At 45.5% G+C, this 23,417-nt stretch overlaps 2 pseudogenes; both read left to right on the forward strand.

The window, feature by feature from the left end:
* LOC123056217 (putative disease resistance RPP13-like protein 1) overlaps window positions 1–6,391 on the forward strand; it is a 77,966-nt pseudogene extending 71,575 nt beyond the window's left edge.
* A 9,612-nt stretch (window positions 6,392–16,003) lies between these two features.
* LOC123056218 (disease resistance protein RGA2-like) lies at window positions 16,004–19,384 on the forward strand (annotated as a pseudogene).
* Window positions 19,385–23,417: the final 4,033 nt, after the last annotated feature.

The following is a 23,417-nucleotide window of genomic DNA, read 5'->3' on the forward strand; positions in this document are numbered from 1 at the left end:
AATAATGAATCCAAAACCTTAGTACCGGTTGGTGTTACCAACCGGTACTAAAGTGCTCCCCGCCCCCGGCGCTCGCTCGTGCCACGTGGTGGCCCTTTAGCGGCGGTTCGTGCTAAACCGGCACTAAAGGGTGGGGACTTTTAGTGCCGGTTACAGAACCGGCACTAAAGGTCCTTACGAACCGGTGCTATAGCTGGTTCTGCACTAGTGCTTCATACACATGTAGAATACATCCATATGAATGTGTAGAATGTTTTTCAAACAAATTTGAAACTCGAAAAGCCGTCGAGATAAGCTTCTCAAAATCGTTCATGTGATTTAGGTTTAGGCCAGGCAGGGTCATGTCTAGTCGAGGTCTTTATAGGGTTATAACAAAAACTTCTTTTCTTTTATCCTCGATCCATCCGATCCATGCCAGCAATGCCGCGAAAGAAGGACGCCGCCGCCAAGGCCGTCGGCGCCAGCCTCCCAGTGGATATGCTGGCCAACATCCATGGCCGCCTGAGCGTCCCAGACCGCCTCGCCTTCGCCGCCGCCTTCCCTGCCTCGCGTGATGCGTTCAGGCTGGAGCCGCCGTGCCTCTTTCTGCCCGGCGACGCGCCGGAGAACGCCACGCTCTTCTCTCTGGCCGACTGTCGCGCCACAGCCACGCGTATCCCGGGGCCCGGCCACACCGTCCTGGGATCCTCCTCCCGCGCGTGGCTCGTCACCGCCGACGACCGGGCCCAGCTGCGTCTTGTCAACGCCGGCACCGGCGAGCTGCGGGCGCTCCCGGCCATCGACACCATACCCTTCCTCTTCGTCCATCGCGGGTGCGACTCATTTTGGCTCGAGGTGAAGTGGTTCCTCAGGGGCCCGCGCGCCGTACCCTTACTGCAACGTGACGTTGAGAGCCGAGGAGATGCGCCACTTTCTCTATAGCAAGGTCGTCCTCTCCGACTCAGCCGAAATCCCCATGCTCGTCACGGGGCCGGACTATGGCGTTGTGGCCTTCGCCATGGCGGGGGACGGCGCGTGGAGGCTCCCGCCCCCACGCGATGGCGTTGAGCCCGTCGCCACGTTGGAGGCCGGCTCGTGGAGGCTGTGGCACTCACGCAACGGCGTCAAGGACGCTGTCAACCACGAGGGCATGTTCTACTCGATCACATACTCCGGCGAGGTGGAGGCATGGGAGGAGCGTGACACGAAAGCTGCCGGTGTGTTCACGAGCGCGGTGGTCGCGCAGAGGCTACTGCCACCTGATGCTGAGCACCGCAAGTACCTCGTGGGGGCGCCAGGCGGGCGACTGATGGTCGTGCTCAAGGTCAAGGAGACCGAACAGACTACTGGCCAGCGGACTTGCTCCTTCAAGGTGCAGGTCCTCGATAGCAGGGAAGGGTGGAAGGAGACGGACGACATCGGCGACAACTCGCTGTTTGTCGGGGGGAACAGTTCCCTCTGTGTGTCAACGAGGGAGCACCCGGAGCTCAGGGCCGGCTGCGTCTACTACACCGAGGATGATCTGAGGCCTCCGAGGCCGTGGAATGACAATGCTGGTGTCCACTGCTACAATGCTGTCGGGGTGTTCAGCCTCAAGGATGGCAGCCAGGACAAGGTCGAGGGCCTTGGGCGGCACCGGAGCTGGCCACCGCCGGCATGGTTCACGCCTTCCACCATCCTATGATGACGGTTTTAAATTCTTGGAGGATATGGTTTAATTAGTCTGCAGGGCTTTGTGAGATTTTATATTTGCTACTATGAAGATTGCAACCAAGATTATCATTTGACTATTGCCTTGTGAGGTTTCTTCATTAACATGTTTAAGCCAGGCGTAAACAGAATAGAAGAGTAATTATGAAAATTTATTCGAAGCTGCAACCAAGCTAGTATTTTGTGTTTGTGTTTTTCCTTTTGGTTGTTTCAAAAAACTGCAAACAGTTAAGCTGTGGCATGCATCATAAACCAACTCAGGAATAAGTTGTGGCATGATCAGAGCACTGCATCTGCCTGCCTGTCGACGATCAAGGTTTGTTCGAACAAGGAAGAGAGTACATTACCAATCAAGAATTGAGGGGTGACTCTTACTGCAGTGCACTTCTCTGAAGATATACATACATAATGCAATTCGGGTTTGATGTGGTTTCAGTAACTAAAGAGAATGAATTCTTGTCTAGCGTAAAGTTTGATGTGGGACTGGAGCTTCCGGAGGCTCATATTTTTTACGACTCTGCTCCACAGAGATGAGTGGGCCTAATTTTCAGTTCTGATGGCTGCTACTCCCTCCGTTACGAAATGTATGATGTTTAATTACAATGCATTTTCATGCATGAGCACTGCATTTGTTGCCTGCCCATGATCTGGAATATATAGTTTGAACAATGAATGAATGGGCGTTTGAGCCGTAGGGTGTTGTTGGAATTCATTGATGCAGCAGACTGAATTCTGCACCTGCTCCAAAGAAACAATATTTGTTTTTCATCATCAGACCAAGTTCCACTGTTGCTGCATTTTTCTCAAGATATGTATGTATTTATATAGGTTGGGTTTTGGGGAAGAGGTTTGAGAACTTAACACAACAGTTTGGTTTGCAACTTTGTTCTTGCCTTGTAATTATATCCATATCTCGAACTGCAACAGAGCTTGCTTCAGACCTGAGGCCGGCCGGTTGCTATGAAAAGCTGCACATGTTCTACAAGTGAGGTCATTTCAGAAGGAACTGCACTGTGCAGCAGCAGAGGTAGGTTGTTTAGGCTCACTCGTGTTGGTGATGGTGCTATCGGTTCAGACTATTTTGTGTTGGTTTGGCCATCTCTCTCTCTCTCCCTTTCAGCAGTTTTTTTCCATCAATAATTCCTCCTGCAATCTAAATTTGTTCCTTAAGTGATAGCTATCAGTTGCCAGTGCACAACCATACATAGTAATCTATGTTGGTGATAAGTGATAGCTATCAGTTGCCAGTTGCCAGTGAAGAGGAAATTCAGACTTTTTCCTTCCAGGATCATTCCAAACTAGTCTTCTTAGGAAAGAAAGCATGAAAGAATGGAAGAAACGGTTTGGCTTGGACAACAGGCTTGATGCTGTTTTGCTTTGATATGAGAAGCTGCACAGGACAGATCATTTCACAAGGAACTGCACTGTGCTTTGCGGCAGCAGACCTACTGTACTGAGTCCTCCTCAGATCACATATGCAAGCAGAGATTTTGCCTACCCTTCAGCAGAGTCAGATGAGGCTTAATTTGAACAACTAGGACACTGCTGAACGGTGAACAGGCTTCTGAATACAAGCTACTATTCATCTCTCTCTTTATCAAGCATTTATTTTGGACCCTGATAAGTGTCACATGTGTGGCACGAAGCAATTCCGCCCTGACGGATTTTGATGGCAAGTTTAGTTACCCGAGGATGGCAACTTTAGTCGTGAATCATGGCAACTTTCTGTTTGGATGACAAGTTCCAATATTTTTTTGCGGATGTTTTTTGGATGACAATTGTAGTTGTAAAAAACGTCACGACGGTGTTACTTTGTGCCATACATGTGACACTTATCATTTGGCTTTATTTTTGGGTATGGCGTGTGGCATGTGCAGCATGCATCATCGTTTTTTCATAGCACAAGCTAAGAGTCAGTCATTCTGCATCTCTGAGACGTGCACCTTTGTAGATGTCTATGTATGCATCTTTATGTTTTCTTTTTCTTTTGCAAGCTAGCATAATTGTCAGGAAAAGAGAGTCAGAATGCATAATAATTGTTAATAATAAAAGAATAATCTGGTTATTTAGCCAAAAGTTGACAAGTTTTCAGAGGAATCTGCTGGATGGGCGGCTCGTCGACCGAGCTGCGAATCGAGATCACCAAGAGAAGAATGAAATGGAACATCCTCAACGCCCTCGCATCGCTTCTCCTATGATTGTGATTGGATAAGATCCAGGTATGTAAGTATGTACTGAGAAATATTTGAGAGATAGGGTAAGCGATGCAATGCATTACATTTCTTGTAAGCAAGCAAAGAAAGGAAGAACTAGTCTTTCATTCTTTTGCTCTGTCTGGTCACTGCTTGACAAGAGAGAAACTCTAGACAAGATCATGTTGTTCAGATGTACAAATATCCATAATTTTACTTGCCACTGAGTGTGCCTAAATATCCATAATTTTTTTAAGGTCTCAGTAAGCGGATTTGGGACTAAGTTTAGGGGATCGACTGGAGTTCCTCTTAGGGTTTCCAATGCTAGTCAACCTATGGGCACAAGCATCGTTAGCTCTTTTCCTAAAAACCTATAACCCCTAAGAACTATTTTTTTAGGAGTTCACACTATCGAGCTTCCTCCTAAATGTTTAGGTCGATAGTACTACCGAGGCCTTCCACAAAATATTTAACCACTTAAAATTCAAGAAGTTATCTTCAATGCCTTCCTTTTCTCCCTAGAAATGGGTATTTTTTCTGATTCCCTATCGTACCCAAATTTGTTGTGAGGAAGTTTCTTTCCCTGACCATCACATCTCGACACCACCAGTCACCGCCGGCAAACTCTTCGGCGAGCCACGCCACAACTACCCCATTCCCGGTCGTGCCGCTACCCCCTGAACCTCCTCCCGCCTTTCGCCACTTCTTGCCGTTGAGCCGGAGCTCATGGTCACCGTTGCCATGCCCACAAAGCTCCTTGTTGTCACACACGACAACTGTCACTTCCCCCACCCCAGCGCACCTTCCCCGAGGCCATTGTTGTCTCCCAAGCCAAGCCAAGGGAAGGAATCAAGTTGTGGCACTTCTCTGCCTCCCCCGCGCATGGAGAGGCAGAGAGAGATTTGGAGAAACATGGAGACGCACAAGGCGGAGCTAGGTCAGTACTTTCGAACCGTTGATCTCCAATCGGCACCCACATCATCCTTCTCCTCCTCTCGATTCCCATTCCCCGATCCATGCTTCGGATGCGGCGCAATCGAGCAAAGACGGCCATCACCGTCCCCGCCAGCCTCCCGTCGGACATGCTGGCCAACATCAACGGCCGCCTGAGCCTCCTCGACCGCCTCGCCTTCACGGCCATCTTTTGCGCCTCGAGCGATGCGTACGGCCGACACTCTCTTCTTCCTCGCCGACCGCCACACCGCAGTCATGCCCGCCCCGGATCCCGATCACGTCATTCTGTGATCCTCCCCCTCCCGCGGGTGGTTCGTCACCGCCAACGACCTGGCCCAGCTGCGCCTAGTCATCAAGAGAATACGTATTGACAATTGCAAGCTGTTAGCATCAGTACCAACAGAAAAATTTAGGGGTTTTCGTTTGCTTAAAGAACTGCATGTGTGGCATTGCCCAAACATCCGTTTCCAAGGATTGGTTTCGCAGTCCCTTAAGAAGCTTAGTCTGTTGGATTCTGGTTTCTTTTGCAACATTAACTGCTGTTCCCTCACCGACTTTGATTTAAGATATGGTTTTGTCACGTCCATCCAACTACAAAAATGGAGTCTTCCAGCTCTACAGAGCTTGGTAATTTTGTGTGAATCTCTTGTATCTATCGGAGACTCCGGTAATAGTTCCATTTTCGCGGGCACTGGCAGCAGAAGAGCATTCTTGTCCCTTAATTTCATAAAAAATTACGCTTGCCTTAAATTGTCAAGCCTTGTTGACCTCCTAACACCAGAATATCTACCTGCTATCGAGAAAATTGAAATCGGAACTTGTCAGGAGTTAAAGTCTCTGCCAGTTGAAAGGTTTGGGAGCTTTCCTTGTCTTAACATCTGGTGGTTTATTTTTGCCCAAGTCTCAAGTGGCAAAGAGGTTTGGTGCTTCCAACATACCTCCAAAGCCTCTGCTTAAAGGAATGTGGGGATATCTCTCCTTTTATACCCAGATGCCTACAGAACCTCACATCCCTCGTCTCACTTGAAATTGGTAGATGCAATGGTATAGCATCCATTCCAGGCAACATTTGGCGCACTAATCTTGTATCACTGGAGAAATTGGTGATTGAGAATTGTCCAGACCTAGTTTCAATTGGTGGAGCAGAGGCAGTTGCAAAAATAAAGAAGGTGTCTATATTTGTACTACTCCTTTTTTGTACGGTTCTATTCCATCGATCTGGAATCCATAATTGTGTTGATAACTATCAGTTCTTAGCTAAGTTTGCAACTTCTGAAGCAATAGTCTGTTATGTGGGGGTCAACATTACTATTAGGGAGAAGGATTTGAATAGGGTAGGGTTTTTGTCCCGGAGAAGGTTTCCCCACCATATCCAAGTCTGTTTAGACTCCAAGTTGTGCACCTGCCAGTGTCGCTGTGCGTCTCTAAGACATGTTGTATCTGCTAGTGTCGCTGTGCGTCTCTAAGACATGTTGTATCTGTCAGTGTCGCTGTGCATCTCTAAGACATCTCTAAGTTCACGCCTTCCATCCCAGGATGATGGATACAGTGAATGATTTCATTCATAGCTTTCTGGGGCGGGTTAAGTACTTTATTATGTGCACTACTCAAGTTCCGATACAGTAACAGAACTCTGAATTAAGGAAACATTTCGGTTTGATTTTCGGTAAAAAGGCTTCAGAACAGTTTGATTCTCAGCTTCTTCTTTGCGCCGTTCAGATAGGTGGCCCTTTTAGGTTGCCTTTAAGTTTTCCGAGGGAACAGTTTAATCAGTGTGCAAGGCTCAGACTTAGTTTTAGGCCCAGTTTGTTTAATAAGTCATAGGACTTTTTTAAGTCCCAACTTATAAGTCATAAGTCCCTACCTGTTTGTTTACATCGACTTATAAGTCCCAAGTCCCTGCCTGTTTGTTTACAGGAACTTATAAGTTGATAAAACACTTGTTCAAGCCGTGAGACACGGGCCTCCCACGACCAGGTCCAGTAGGAGGAAGACCATGGCCGGCGGACTGGTCGAAGAGGAGCTGCTGGTACGAGCCCAACTCCGGGAAGTCGTCGACGTTGTGGTTGAGATCCAAGACTCCCATTCCCCTCCCGAGATTGATCCCGGCGGATGAGCCCTGGGATGCCTGATGATGCGCGTGGAACTGAGAGAAGAAGGGGATCCGGTCCTCCTCATCGTCGGCCATGGCGGCGGCGGTTCAGGGTACTGCCGGCGGCGGCGGCGACTGGAGTAGAGCGGGGATGCGGGGAAGGAGCGAAGCGGGGATGCGATAAGGTTAGGTGCGGGGCAGGGGGAATCGATGGAAAAGTCCCTATAAGTTCCTCCCTGAGATTCTTTTTTGATAAGTCCCAAATCACCACTTTAAGTCCCTATAAGTCCCTCCTGTTTGGTTTAGATGGGACTTATAGGGACTTTTTTAAGTCCCTAAACCAATAAGTCCCTGGAAACAAACAGGGTCTTATGCTTTGAGGATTGCAACCAATATGAGTAAGTAATTAATTATTGCCTTGTGAGGTTTCTGGATTAACATGTTTAATTCGGAACTAAACAGAGGGCGATCGACAGTAATTATAATGATTTATTCCAAACTGCATCCAAGCAAACAATAGGCTTAGCTAAGGGATTTTTTGCAGTGTGTGATAGAGCTTGGCTAAGGTGGTTGGCTGACTGTTTGGTTTGCTGGGTTCAGAATAGCATTTTGTACTTATTTGTGTTTGTGTTTTGCCTTTTGATTGTTTCAAACTGCAACCAAGTTGTTATAGTAGCATGCATCATATGGCAACTCTGGAATGTGTTTGTTTACCTACCATGCATGCATCTGCCTGTCTCTTGATGGTCATGCAGATTTGAGGTGTGGGGTGCTGAGCTGAGAGGGTGCATTACAAGCCAAATCGGTGGCATTCGGTTTTGCTTTGTTAAGCAAGCATTTGATGCCTTGGATTACTGAAAGGAATCAAACTGTCGTTTTCGCCATTTCTGCTTTCTCTTACCAGCAGAGCATGACTGTTACAGAACGTTTCTCAAGATATACATGCACAAGTTTCAGTAACAACCAAGGAGAAACCATTTTCTCAAACTGCAACCAACCATCGTCTGTTTTTAATTATTCAAATGGTTAACGTCAGTTTGTTTGACTTCCTATTTGTATTGCTGCAGACAGAGCAGAGCACCACCCTTACTGAACATCTCTCAAGATGTATGTACATACCCGGTTATCATCAGTAACTAAAGAAAAAATAGTTGGAGTTTCCTTGTTGAATCTCAAACTGTAACAAACTAATCGGGGTTATTATTTTTGTTTACAAAAGATGTATGGATCGACCGGTCCATGTTTTTCAGTTTACAGCATGCTTCAGACTTACTTAGATGGTTGCAATATAAAGTCTTTGGTCCATCCTTGGTGGTATCACTTTGCCTATGTTGCTTTCTGGGTCTTGACTTGCTTTTGTGCTTTTTAATTACTCCCTCCGTTCGGAATTACTTGTCGCAGAAATGGATGTATCTAGACGTATTTTAGTTTTATATATATTCATTTTTTAGACAAGTAATTCCGAACGGAGGGAGTAGCTTGTTAGGTTCTGGTCTGAGTGGCTGTCTTCCTTTCTCCTTGTCTCTTTTCGGTTGTTAACATGATTGGTGCTGTAAACTTTTGCTCCTTGATATGATACACGCAGCAGCTCCCCTGCATCTTCTTGGAAAAGAGAGAGAAGGAAATGCGCCTCCTTTTGCATCTCTTTATTAAAAGAAAGAAAGAAAGAAAGACCAGCTTAAATTAACTACAAGGAAGTGATCAGCTCATCTGACAGATCGGGCGCGGTGCAGCTGGTTTCTCTCCTGATCCTGCGGTGCGGCGGCCCCTCAGGACTCACCAAAGCCTTTCTTTCTTCTACCGAATTCACTCTGCGTACATGCTCATTGATTTCTTCTGATAGTTCGATGGCGATCGAGTGCTTCTTCTTCTTTCTCCCATCCCTCGCAGCTTAATTTCCACCACTGATCGATACTCCTCTTGGTATTAATTAGGGCGACAGTAAACAACAACAACAACAACAAAGCCTTTAGTCCCAAACAAGTTGGGGTAGACTAGAGATGAAACCCATAAGATCTCGCAACCAACTCATGGCTCTGGCACATGGATAGCAAGCTTCCACGCATCCCTGTCCATAGCTAGCTCTTTGGTGATACTCCAATGCTTCAGCTCTCTCTTAACGGACTCCTCCCATGTCAAATTCGGTCGACCCCGCCCTCTCTTGACATTCTCCGCACGCTTTAGCCGTCCGCTGCCCTGTGAAGGTCAGAAAATAACGATACCCGCCGCGAGCCTCAACACTCATCGGATCGCATACATCAGTATGTATTATTTCCAATAAGACAGTTGCTTGCTCCATTGTTCCAGAGAACGGAGTTTTAGTCATCTTGCCCATAAGGCATGGTTCGCAAGCATCAAGTGATTCATAATCAAGTGATTCCAAAATCCCATCAGCATGGAGTTTCTTCATGCGCTTTACACCAATATGACCTAAACGGCAGTGCCACAAATAAGTTGCACTATCATTATTAATTTTGCATCTTTTGGCTTCAATATTATGAATATGTGTATCACTACGATCGAGATCCAACAAACCATTTTCGTTGATGTGTATGATCATAGAAGGTTTTATTCATGTAAACAGAACAACAATTGCTTTTTAACTTAAATGAATAACCGTATTACAATAAACATGATCAAATCATATTCATGCTCAACGCAAACACCAAATAACACTTATTTAGGTTTAACACTAATCCCGAAAGTATAGGGAGTCTGCGATGATGATCATATCAATCTTGGAACCACTTCCAACACACATCGTCACTTTACCCTTAACTAGTCTCTGTTTATTCTGCAACTCCCGTTTCGAGTTACTAATCATAACAACTGAACTAGTATCAAATACTTAGGGGTTGCTATAAACACTAGTAAAGTACACATCAATAACATGTATATCAAATATACCTTTGTTCACTTTGTCATCCTTCTTATCCGCCAATTACCTGGGGCAGTTCCGCTTCCAGTGACCAGTTTCTTTGCAGTAGAAGCACTCAGTTTCAGGCTTAAGTCTAGCTTTGGGCTTCTTCACGGAAGTGACAACTTGCTTGCCATTCTACATGAAGTTCCCTTTCTTTCCTTTTGCCCTTTTTCTTGAAACTAGTGGTCTTATTAATCATCAACACTTGATGCTCTTTCTTGATTTCTACCTTCATCGATTTCATCATCATGAAAAGCTCGGGAATCATTTTCGTCATCCCTTGCATACTATAGTTCATCACGAAGTTCTACTAACTTGGTGATGGTGACTAGAGAATTCTGTCAATCACTATCTTATCTGGAAGATTAACTCCCACTTGATTCAAGCGATTGTAATACCCAGACAATCTAAGCACATGCTCACTGCTTGAGCTATTCTCCTCCATCTTTTAGCTATAGAACTTGTTGGAGACTTCATATCTCTCAACTCGGGTATTTGCTTGAAATATTAACTGCAACTCCTAGAACATCTCATATCGTCCATGACGTTCAAAACGTCTTTGAAATCCCGATTCTAAGCTGTTAAGCATGGTGCACTAAACTATCAAGTAGTCATCATATTGAGCTAGCCAAACGTTCATAAGGTCTGCATCTGCTCCTGCAATAGGTCTGTCACCTAGCGGTGCATCAATGACATAATTCTTCTATGCAGCAATGAGGATAAACCTCATATCACGGACCCAGTCCGTATCATTGCTACTATCATCTTTCAACTTAGTTTTTCTCTAGGAACAAATATAAAACATAGGGAAGCAACAATGCGAGCTATTGATCTACAACATAGATATGCTAATACTACCAGGACTAAGTTCATGATAAATTAAAGTTCAATTAATCATATTACTTAAGAACTCCCACTTAGATAGACATCCCTCTAATCATCTAAGTGATCACGTGATCCAAATCAACTAAACCATAACCGATCATCACATGAAATGGAGTAGTTTTCAATGGTGAACATCACTATGTTGATCATATCTACTATATGATTCACGCTCGACCTTTTGGTCTCAGTGTTCCGAGGCCATATCTGCATATGCTAGGCTCGTCAAGTTTAACCTGAGTATTCTGCGTGTGCAAAACTGGCTTGCACCCGTTGTAGATGGACGTAGAGCTTATCACACTCGATCATCACATGGTGTCTGGGCACGACGAACTTTGGCAACAGTGCATACTCAGGGAGAACACTTTTATCTTGAAATTTAGTGAGAGATCATCTTATAATGCTACCGCCGAACTAAGCAAAAAAGATGTATAAAAGATAAACATCACATGCAATCATAATATGTGACATGATATGGCCATCATCATCTTGTGCCTTTGATCTACATCTCCAAAGCATCGTCATGATCTCCATCGTCACCGGCATGACACCATGATCTCCATCATCTTGATCTATATCAATGTGTCGTCACATGGTCGTCTCGCCAACTATTGCTCTTGCAACTATTGGTATCGCATAGCGATAAAGTAAAGCAATTATTTGGCGCTTGCATCTTATGCAATAAAGAGACAACCATAAGGCTTTTGCCAGTTGCCGATAACTTCAACAAAACATGATCATCTCATACAACAACTTATATCTCATCACGTCTTGACCATATCACATCACAACATGCCCTGCAAAAACAAGTTAGATGTCCTCTACTTTGTTGTTGCAAGTTTTACGTGGCTGCTACGGGCTGAGCAAGAACCGTTCTTACCTACGCATCAAAACCACAACGATAGTTCGTCAAGTTAGTGATGTTTTAACCTTCTCAAGGACCGGGCGTAGCCACACTCGGTTCAACTAAAGTTGGAGAAACTGACACCCGCTAGTCACCTGTGTGCATAGCACGGCGGTAAAACCAGTCTCACGTAAGCGTACGCGTAATGTCGGTCCGGGCCGCTTCATCCAACAATACTGCCGAACCAAAGTATGACATGCTGGTAAGCAGTATGACTTGTATCGCCCACAACACACTTGTGTTCTACTCGTGCATATAACATCTACGCATAAAACCAGGCTCGGATACCACTGATGGGGAACGTAGTAATTTCAAAAAAAATCCTACGCACACGCAAGATCATGGTGATGCATAGCAACGAGAGGGGAGAGTGTTGTCCACGTACCCTCGTAGACTGAAAGCGGAAGCATTAGCACAACGCGGTTGATATAGTCGTACGTCTTCATGATCCGACCGATCAAGTACCGAACGCACGGCACCTCCGAGTTCAGCACACGTTCAGCCCGATGACGTCCCTCGAACTCCGATCCAGCCGAGTGTTGAGGGAGAGTTTCGTCAGCACGACGGCGTGGTGACGATGATGATGTTCTACCAACGTAGGGCTTCGCCTAAGCACCGCTACAGAATTATCGAGGTGGACTATGGTGGAGGGGGGCACCGCACACGGCTAAAAGATCAATGATCAATTGTTGTGTCTCCAAGGGTGCCCCCCTCCCCGTATATAAAGGAGTGGAGGAGGGGAGGGCCGGCCCTCTTTATGGCGCGCCCTAGGAGGAGTCCTACTCCCACCGGGAGTAGGATTCTCCCCCCCCTTCCAAGTAGTAGGAGTAGGAGTCAAGGAAAGGGGAGAGAGAAGAGAAGGAAGGAGGGGGCCCAGCCCCTCCCCCTAGTCCAATTCGGACTAGGCCTTGGGGGGGGCGCCCAGCCTCTCCTCTCTCTTTCCCCTAAAGCCCAATAAGGCCCATATACTCCCCGGCGAATTCCCGTAACTCTCCGGTACTCCGAAAAATACCCGAATCACTCGGAATCTTTCCGATGTCCGAATATAGTCGTTCAATATATCAATCTTTACGTCTCGACCATTTCGAGACTCCTCGTCATGTCCCCGATCTCATATGGAACTCCGAACTACCTTCGGTACATCAAAACACATAAACTCATAATATAACCGTCATCGAACTTTAAGCGTGCGGACCCTACGGGTTCGACAACAATGTAGACATGACCGAGACGCGTCTCCGGTCAATAACCAATAGCGGAACCTGGATGCTCATATTGGCTCCCACATATTCTACGAAGATCTTTATCGGTCAAACCTCATAACAACATACGTTGTTCCCTTTGTCATCGGTATGTTACTTGCCCGAGATTCGATCGTCGGTATCTCAATACCTAGTTCAATCTCGTTACCGGCAAGTCTCTTTACTCGTTCCGTAATACATCATCCCACAACTAACTCATTAGTTACAATGCTTGCAAGGCTTATAGTGATGTGCATTACCGAGTGGGCCCAGAGATACCTCTCCGACAATCGGAGTGACAAATCCTAATCTCGAAATACGCCAACCCAATAAGTACCTTCGGAGACACCTGTAGAGCACCTTTATAATCACCCAGTTACGTTGTGACGTTTGGTAGCACACAAAGTGTTCCTCCGATAAACGGGAGTTGCATAATCTCATAGTCATAGGAACATGTATAAGTCATGAAGAAAGCAATAGCAGAATACTAAACGATCATGTGCTAAGCTAACGGAATGGGTCAAGTCAATCACATCATTCTCCTAATGATATGATCCATTTAATCAAATGACAACTCATGTCTATGGTTAGGAAACATAACCATCTTTAATTAACGAGCTAGTAAAGTAGAGGCATACTAGTGACACCCCGTTTGTCTATGTATTCACACATGTATTATGTTTCCGGTTAATACAATTCTAATATGAATAATAAACATTTATCATGATATAAGGAAATAAATAATAACTTTATTATTGCCTCTAGGGCATATTTCCTTCACGACAACCAGAATCAGTAAGTTGGGCAGCGGAAAAAAGATTCATGGTAAGGCGAGGAACATGAGAAACATTAGGAACAGAGAAGGATGGAGTGGAAAGAAGACCACGACTAGCAACAGGAAGGGATGTGCCATCAGCAGTGAGAACATTAATAGGAGAATCAAGAGGGCGAAGAGAAGACAACAATGAAGAATCAGAGGACATATGAAAGGAGGCTCCAGAGTCCAGAACCCACGAGGATGTACCTGACGATGTAGATGTCGGCGGTGATGAAGTGGAGACAGCAGTCACAGCAGCAGCAGAGCCCGTCGAGGAAGAACCGGAGGAAGCCAGAAGGCGCTTGAGGCGAACAATGTCCTGGTCAGTGAGTGACGGAGTCGATGAAGACACAGGAGTCCCACTGGAAGAGGAGCGCCTATGGTTTCGCTGCTTTTGGCGACAATCAGACTCTGGGTGGCCTGGCCTGGAGCAGTAGTCACAGATATTGTCACGGCGCGACAGGCCCTTCTCAACATAAGGAGGGCGACCCACCCCCTTGAAGGTGTGGGCAGGAGCGGTGGAGAAGTGGGACGAGCAGATGACACAAGAGTACGAGCAGCCAACACAGAAGAGACTGCAAGCAACCCAGCAGAACGAAGGCGGGTCTCCTCAGCACGAAGCTTAGCAAGCACTTCCGAGATAGAAACACGACCACGGGCAAGCAAGTGAGCACGTCGGGGCTCAAACTCGGAGCGAAGATGAGATAAGAACCCGTGAACCCTCTGAAACTCCAAGTCAGACCGCGTAGTCTGACAGCAACGGTAAGTGCCACAAACAACTGTCCACAGTGAGTCAAGCTGACGCCGGATGGCAGAGCACTGTGAATAGAACTCATCAACAGACGAGTCACCCTGCTGAAGAGCATGCTCCTGACGCACCACAGAAAGGTATAGAGCATCACCAGAGGGCTGATAGCGCTAACAAAGATAGGACCACATCGCTGCAACAGTGCCGAGGCCCATGAACTCCGAAGCAAACTGAGGGAGGACACTCGCAGTGAGAACAGCAGCAGCTCGAGCATCATCATTGCACCACTGAGTGTAAGCAGACAGATCATCCCGGTAGATAGAAAGAGCATCATAATATGCGGATACCTGCTGATCATAAGCATCAACTGTAGCATCATCAAGAGCCTTGGCTGCATCCCGATCAGCCTGAGAAGCATCAGCAGCAAGCACCGGCGGCACCGGCGGAACAGGAGCCACCGGAGCAACAGGGTAGGGCGGACACGGTACCTCGCCAGAGAGAACGCCCCATAGCAGAAGGCCGTGCATATGGATACACATGAAACCCGCAAACTCAGCATAGTTGGTGCCATCAAAGATCACCGAGCAGCGAGGAACAGTCACATAGCCTGAAGATGAGATACTAAGGTATCTTTATTTCTTCTCTCTTTTTTCGGAGTCAATGAAGGCAGAGGACCAGATCTGGATCGATCGGAATCGAGCGCTCGCTCACGCCCGCGCGCGTACAAACGAGGCGAGCGGCGCGCAGCAGGCAAGCGGGCAAGAACGAGAGCGGGCGGCTCAGTGAAGCCGAGCGAAGCAGCGCACGCGCGGGGCAGAGCAAAGCCGCAGCCTCAGCAACCGAACGGAGCAGCAGGGAAGCAGGGGCGGCGGCCGGGCGGAGTGGGCGAGCAGCGGGGCGAGGAGTCATAGAAGACCGACGGCGGCGGCAACTGGGCCGAGCCGGGCAGCGGAGCAGGCCGGGACGGCCGGAGCTGCAGCGAGGAGGGCCGGGGCGGCCAGATCTGCGGCGAGAAGAGCCGGGCCGGCCGGATGCTGGGACGGCCGGAGCTGCAGTGAGGAGGGCCGGGGCGGCCAGATCTGCAGCGAGAAGAGCCGGGGCGGCCGGATGCCGGGACGACCGGAGCTGCAGCGAGGAGGGCCGGGGCGGCAGTGGGTGGATTGGAGGAGTAGCTAGCACGGAGTTGCAGCGTGCGGGAGAGAGGGGAACCTAACATCTGATACCATGTTGGATAAACATCAACTGGATTTACCGAGGGCCAAAGGCCAGTACATATACAGATGTGGTAAAGTGCAGAAAAGCCCCTTATACAAGGGGATGTACAGAGAGTAACTATACACATCTAAGACTACACACTCTCATGTGTGGTCGCCTGATGTTTCTCTAACTTGCTCATGTATCCGTCGAAACTAATTCCATGGCAACTTTAGGTGGAAACATATCTGGAGAAAATAAATCACTGCAATATTTGACTGGTTGTATAGCAAAATTTACTTCCTATGCTAATCTCCTCCACTGTATGCCCGCAGGACGAAAATAGGTGTCCATAGTCCAGCAACGAACCATGAGCTTATCTGCAATTGGAATCGTTAGTGCCTTCAATGAATGTGTCACTTTGTTTCTGCGGGCCAAATCTGCCATTTCATCTCTGCAATCCCGATGGAGTGGCTCAAAGGATCAAAGTCTCCATAATAATGTACTGCAATTACAGAGTGACCTACAACGTCTCAGCGACACTCTTCCTGCAATGTATGACCTCATTAATGGAGCAGAGTGGAGAAGCCAAGAAAATTGTGTGGCCAAGCTTCTTCCGAGCCTCAAGGATGCTGTGTCTGAGGCCGAGGACCTTCTTGATGAGTTCAGATGGTACGAGAAGAAGGTGCAAGTGGAAGGCAATGCAAGCCAATATCCATAAATTGACTTCCTTGATAAGGTTATCCAAGGCAACTTTAACAAAATGAATGATGTCCAATTAAGGTTGAATCATCTCTCGAGTCAGCTGGAGAATATGGGGCTTCGTGGAGTTACACGTTGCTTTGATAAATTAGTCAGGCCGGAGACCACCTCTTTGCCAAGTGAAACAAAAATATTTGGTCGTGACATGCAGCTGGAGAAGATATTGGGATTTCTCAATGTACCTACAAAATCAAAACGCAAGAGAGTAACTAGTTCAACGAATGCATCAACAAGCACAACAGGAAGCAACGATGTTAATAGTGAATCAAGAATATTCAGTATTCCTGTTTTGCCTTTATATGGAATTGGTGGTGTTGGGAAAACTACTTTGGCCCAACATATCTGCAGCAATCGAGAAGTGAATTTTCATTTTGAGGTAATTTGGATTTGTGTCTCAAATGACTTTGATGCGAAGAGGTTAACTAAAAGAGGCCATACACTCATGTACTAAAAAGGAGGAAACAATTAATAACTTGGATTCTCTTCAGCGTGTTCTCTTTAACCATGTGAACAACAAAAGAATGCTGATAGTCCTTGATGACATGTGGGGTGATGCCTTGAAGGAAAATGGGGAGTGTTGGAAGAGTTTTTGTGCACCTTTTAGAAGTGTCCAAGATGGAAGTTTCATGTTGGTCACGACTAGATGTGCAAATGTAACTCAGGGGGCGCGCACAATGGAGCCCATTATAGTTGAAAGTCTAAAGGACGAAGTCATTTGGGATTTCTTCAAATTGTGTGCGTTTGGATCTAAGAGGTCTAACAAAAATCCCGAGTTAGAGCGCATTGGTAGAAGTATACTTCCTAAATTGAGAGGTTCTCCTTTGGCTGCCAGAACTGTAGGACGCATGTTAAGCATGGACCTTCAAGCATCACATTGGAATTTTATACTTAAGAGTGAAATGTCGGAGTTGAAACAAGAGGAGACTGACAGTTTGCCTGCCCTTCGGTTGAGCTATATGTATTTATCATTCTATTTGAAGCAATGCTTCGCATTCTGTGCTGTGTACCCCAAAGAGTACAAATTTGAGAAGGCATGCTTAGCTGAAATTTGGGTAGCAGAAGGCTTTGTGGAACCTCAAGGCGGTCTTCCAATTCAAGATATTGGCTGTCAATATTTTGAAGACCTTGTAGCACGGTCCTTCTTTCAAAAAGGCGATGGTGGATACGGCTGCATGACATGGCACAAATGGTTTCAAAGCATGACTGTTTCATCTTAAGAAATAAGAGTGACTTTGACAAAGTTCCTCAGAATGTCCGTCATCTGTGCATACCCCCAAGCAGTGACTTTGACGATTCCAAGGGACTTTGCAAGTTCACGAAGCTGCGTACCCTGATTTGCATGAAGAATTTAGGGGGGGGGGGGGGGGGGGGGGGGACAGGTTTTTCGATGGACCACTGGTGTGCTAAACTTCTGCGTATGCGTGTGGTTTCTTGTGCCTTCATAAATGAGTTACCAGATAGTATTGGCAATTGGAAGCATATTCGGTACCTTGAAATCTCCAGAGCTTGTCCTTTGAAGAGGATTCCTTCAACTTTCTGTTGGTTATATAATCTGCAGATTTTATATGCAAAGAAATGCAAGCTAGAAAGCTTACCCGGTGACTTCTGTAAGTTGATTAGTTTACAGAAATTTGTATCAGATGGATTAACTCTTGACTCAGAGAAGTTCGAATCACATGGATTTTCTCTTGGTTCAGCCAATGAAGGGGGACAAGGAATTATAGATAATGTTGTCTTCCTAACAAACTTTGATGCAACAGAAGCTGAACTGGAGAATAAGAAATATCTTGACGAGTTGAAACTGAATGTCCAGGATGCTTTAGGCTTCCCTGAGAGTTATATCGACAACAGTGAGAAAGAAGTGCTTGAAATTCTGCAACCTCGTATCAGTGTTAAGTCTCTGTTCCTACAAAATTATATCAGTATCTCGCTCCCAAGCTGGTTTCAGCCACAAAACTTGCCAAGCTTAAAATCACTTACTTTTGCAGGCTGTTTTCGACTCAAGAGCATATCATCTCCCTTTATCTCACAGAGCATAAACTCAAATGAGATACCTGCAGTTGGTAATTTCCTGTCACTGACAGATCTAACCATTGATGGGTACCACGTGTTACCAAGCCTTGAACATTTTCTGCATCCAGATTATGTAGCAGCCATCAAGAAAATAAGAATTGAAAAGTGCAACATGTTAGCATCAGTACCAACTGAAAAGTTTGGGGATCTTCATTTCCTTGAAGAACTGTACTTGGTCAGTTGTCCAAAAATTGGTTTCCCAGTCCCTTAAGAAGCTGCGTCTGTGGGATTCTGGTCTCTTTTGCAATATTTATTGCTGCTCCCTCGCCTACTTTGATTTATCATGTGAGTTTGTCACGTCCATCCAACTACAAATGTGGAGTTCTCCAGCTCTACGGGAGTTGTGGATTGAATGCAAATCTCTGACATCTATTGGAGGCAGCATTAGAGCATTTTCGTCTCTTAATGCAGTTACATCATGTGTTAGATTATCAACCCTTGATGACCTCATAACACCAGAATACCTACCTGCTATTGAGAAAATTCATGTCGAATACTGTCTCCGGTTACTGTCCCTGCCAGGTGAAAGGTTTGGGAGTTTTCCTTCTCTGAAAGATCTGGTGATTAATCAGTGCCAAAGCCTCAACTGGCAGAGGGGATTGGTGGTGCCATCATCTCTCCAAAGGCTCAGATTTGAGCGATGTGGGGATATCTTTCCATATGTTCCCATCCCAGCTGCCTACAGAATCTCACATCGCTCGTCTCACTGAGCATTGGTGGATGCAATGGTATAAGATCCATTCCAGGCGATATTTGGTGCAGTAATCTTGCATCACTTGAGGAATTGAGGATTTCGGATTGTCCAGACTTAGTTTCAATTGGTGGAGCAAAGGCAGTTGCAAAAAGAAATAAGTTGGTTGTATCAGGGTGTCCAAACTTTAGGGGAAGGAAGGAGGTCAATAGAAGGCCCCACTGAAGGTATTTGTACTAACACATTTTCCCCTTCCAGCTTTTACTTTGCTTTTGTTCGAAAGTCCCTGCATACTGGAACTCATGTAATATGCCATAAAAATTCAACTTAAATCATCATCATTAAAGACGCTGGAATTACTCATTGATGACACCTACATCTGTTGATATTTCCTGAAAGAAAAGTGTGATGTTTACAGTAATTCCTTACAGGTGACATTTTGAAAAAAAACTCGTTAACCTATAGATGTATGAGTCCTGATGTGTTGCATGTGTTAAGTCAAAACTCTCCTTTTGTTTCCAGATTTGCTTTACCGAACATTGTTTTGTTCTTTAAGGGACTGGAGGCTTCATGAACTGAGAAGTCGGAAGACCGGAGGGCAACAAGACATCATGCCTTCATCTCGCCATCTCTATCTATCACTCCGCGGCTGCTTCTCCTTTTTTATCAATTTTATTCCATCAATAACTCCCATCTGCAATCCATATTTGTGCTGCTAACTAGCAATTTCCAGTTTGCACAATCGTAATAAACTCGTTGTAACTTACGAAACGACATAGTCTGTCATGTGGTGTCATTAGTACCGTCGGCATGCCAAGTCTAGGGTGCAAGATATTAGGCAAGTAAAAGTATTAGGGAGTAGGATTTGAATATGGTAGGGTTTTGTCCCGGCCGGAGAAGGTTTCCCCACTGTATCCAAGTCAGTTAAGAGTCCAAGTTGTGCAAATAGCTGTATCTGTATATGTATTTGTGTATTTGTGTGCATCTTGAGTCTGCAATATGTTTACCTGACATGAATCCGCATCTCAGTCGCAAAAAAAAAAAAGACATGAATCCGCATCTGCCTCTTCATGATGTTTTCTCTCCTACAGTTCTTGTTCTTGTTTTTTGCTTGTTTCACGATCTTTTCTCTCCTGTAGTTCTCGTTCTTAGCTTTGTGGTTTCTGCTCGTGCTCTGTTTTTTTGGCCTGTATGAAGATCTGCGTTGCTGTCTTACACTTTCTCCTAATACAAAATTACACGCACTTTGGAGCATAGCGTATCCGAGAAAAAAAATGATCTTAGCTAGTCTGAACAACAAGCAAGCAAGCAGGCAGGCAGATGATTCCAGGTTTCAGAAGTGAAGCATATATTAGCTCTTTTGGCATAGCACCTTGGATGGGTCAGATGATTATTTCTGACTGCCACAGAGTAGAAAGCTGCAGTTTCAGATGCAGGGTGTACTTTTTTTTTGCTGGGCAAAAAAAAAAAGTAAATCAGCATTAGTCTGGAAATTGTGTCTGTTTCAAGAGGATTTGTAGTTCACAGCAGACCTAGTGTGCTCACTAATACTAGCTCCTCTGCAAGTTAGTGGGCTGCTCATGTCGGTGGGGTGAGTCGAGGGACAGAACTAGAGAGGCCATTTGGCTCACTGAACATTTTTCAAGACAGTGTTTGGGGTTCAGAAGTGAGGAAAGAAGAATTTAAAATACGAACTCCTGGATCCTAGCATCCGGAGTCGGCGTTTAAGTAGAAATGAGAGCAACGGGCGGGCCTGATCAGGGTTTGCAAACCCAGTCGGGCAAGGCATTGATATGCGCTGCTAGCGACTCGAGCTCTGTTCTCAGGAAAGGACAATTTAGTTCGCAGTAAGGGTTCAGACGCTACTCGTCTTTTGTGTTTGTTTTGGCCTGTGATTGTTTCAAAGTGCTGCCAAAAAAATTGAGTGGGCTTAGTTTTCAAAAATGCAATGCTGCTAGTAACGAAGAAAGCTGCCGGCAGTACAGATGAAGTAACAGGCTTCTGAATTTAGGGAACAGTTTAGTTCCTTTTGTATTTCAGATCGCAACACAGCTAACAAAGGTGGCCCTTTTAGGTTGCTTTAAGTTTTTCAATGAAACAGTTTAATTAGTGTGCATGCTCGGGCTTAACTTCTATCCTATGATGATTGCAACCAATATTATTAACTAATTATTGCTTGTGAATAGAACAGTAATTATGGTTGTTTATTCCAGATTGCAACCAAGCTAACAAGCTGCACTTGTTTTCAGGATGGATAGTTTATTTCAAAGGGAATTTAGCTCACTAAGGCAGTGTACTTTAGCTCACTGATTCTGTATATGTGACTTGAGAGCTTTTTGAAGATAGTAGGGTTTCAGAAGTAAGGATAACATCTACTTATACTTGTTTGCAGGGTTCAGATTAGTCTTGTGTACGTGTTTGTTTCAAACTGCAACCATGGTCTTCTGTTTGGTTGCCTATTTCAATTGCTGCTGGAGTATAGTAGCTTCCTCTGTTATTCCACCAGCAGAGCACCCCTCTTGCTGCACATCTCTCAATATGCATGTATATACATACTCAGGTATCAACAAGTTGGGGTTCAATGGGAGTAAGCTAGGAAAACAGCTGGTTTACAGGGTTAACATTTTCTTTTTATCATTTCTCTGTCTTGCCGTGTTGCTGGGAGTATTTGGTTTGAGTCAACTACACCACCGGTACTCGAACGTGACGCAAAAAGTCACTTTAATGCTAAAACTTATAATGAACATTGAATCGGTGAAACAATTTGGCTTCCTTGTGCAAACACGGCGCAAATCACAATTGAATACACTGCAGGGCTGACTAGGCATGCCGGCGTGCTGTCAGGACGGAAGATGCAAGGCGTGTGGCCTGTTATTTTGCGAAAATACCTTCAGAATTTTTTTTCCACGAGAATTCCCTGCGATGTGGGTCCCGCCTATCAATACAATGTGTAAATAATCATAAAAATTAATGCTGCTCTGTCTCGAACCGGAGAACTGCAGCGTGCAGACTTTAGGTACTAGCCACTGCAGGCCCATATTGGATGGCTAGCCTAAATATCGAGAGCAACTAATTGAGGAGCGCTCGTCGGGAGTCTCCTTAAGGGTCACTTAGGATGGGCTGAGAGCGTGTCGCTTGGCGCGCTCTTAGCCGCCGCAATGTGTCGTGCTCTGAGCGCTTTTTTCGATACTTATTTTTTATTTTTTCACACGTGTTTTCAGCTTTTTAGATGTTTTTTCGGCTTTTCGGTTTTTCACCGGTCTTTCATAGCTTTTCGACACAAAAATAAAAAAATCAAAAAAGTGCTCTTTTTCCGCTAGAGGCACAGCCATGCCTCTTGGAAATAAAAAAATACATTTTTTTTGCTTTCGTGAGATGCACGGTTTTTCTTCTGCGAAAGGCACGGCCGTGCCTATCGAAAACAAAAAAAATTCCTTCCGCGAGAGGCACAGTTTTGCTTTCGCAAGAGGCACGCATTTGCTTTTACGAGAGGCACAGCCGTGTCTCTCAGAGACGGTGAAAATATGCATTTTAATTTTTTTCCTTCCGCGACAGGCACGGATTTGCTTCCGGGAGCTCTTGAAAATGAAAAAAATAAGTTTTTTTTCCTTCTGCGAGAGGCAGGAATTTGCTTCCGCGAGAGGCACGGTCGTGCCTTTCGGAAACGAAAAAACACTTTCCTTCTACGAGGCATAGATTTGCTTCGCGAGAGGCATAGCCATGCCTGTCGGAGACGATAAAAAAACACATTTTCATTTTTTTTCCCGAGAGGCACGATTTGCTTCTGGGAGAGGCACGGTTTGTGCCTCTTGGAAACGGAAAAAACACAGTTTTGTCCTTCTGCAAGAGGCATGTCCGTGCCTTTCTGAAAAGAAAAAAACGTGTTTTTTTCGCAAGAGACACGATTATTTTTCTTTTTTTTTCATGAAAAAAGTCGTCAAAATCTATCACCACGGGATTTCGTTTTGAAGATCTCGACGCGTGGAATCCAATAATGAAAACGGTTTGAGATTTGAACGCACGGTTTAAGAAATAAAAAGTTTTGAATAAACGGATCTACGAAAAAGAGAAAACTCTCAAATTGCGACAAGTAAAACTCACCTTTGCAAAGAGTGTTCCTCCACTAGTGATTTCGCTAAATATCTCGTAACAAGGACGCTCACTGGGTATGGACTGCAGTTAGTGCCGCGCATTTTGTAAGCGCTAATGTTTTTAAAGATATTTGCAAAATGCATGTAGTCAATAACAAAATAATTAC

The sequence above is a fragment of the Triticum aestivum genome, chromosome 2D (assembly GCF_018294505.1).
Source record: "Triticum aestivum cultivar Chinese Spring chromosome 2D, IWGSC CS RefSeq v2.1, whole genome shotgun sequence".
Lineage (NCBI taxonomy): Eukaryota > Viridiplantae > Streptophyta > Magnoliopsida > Poales > Poaceae > Triticum > Triticum aestivum.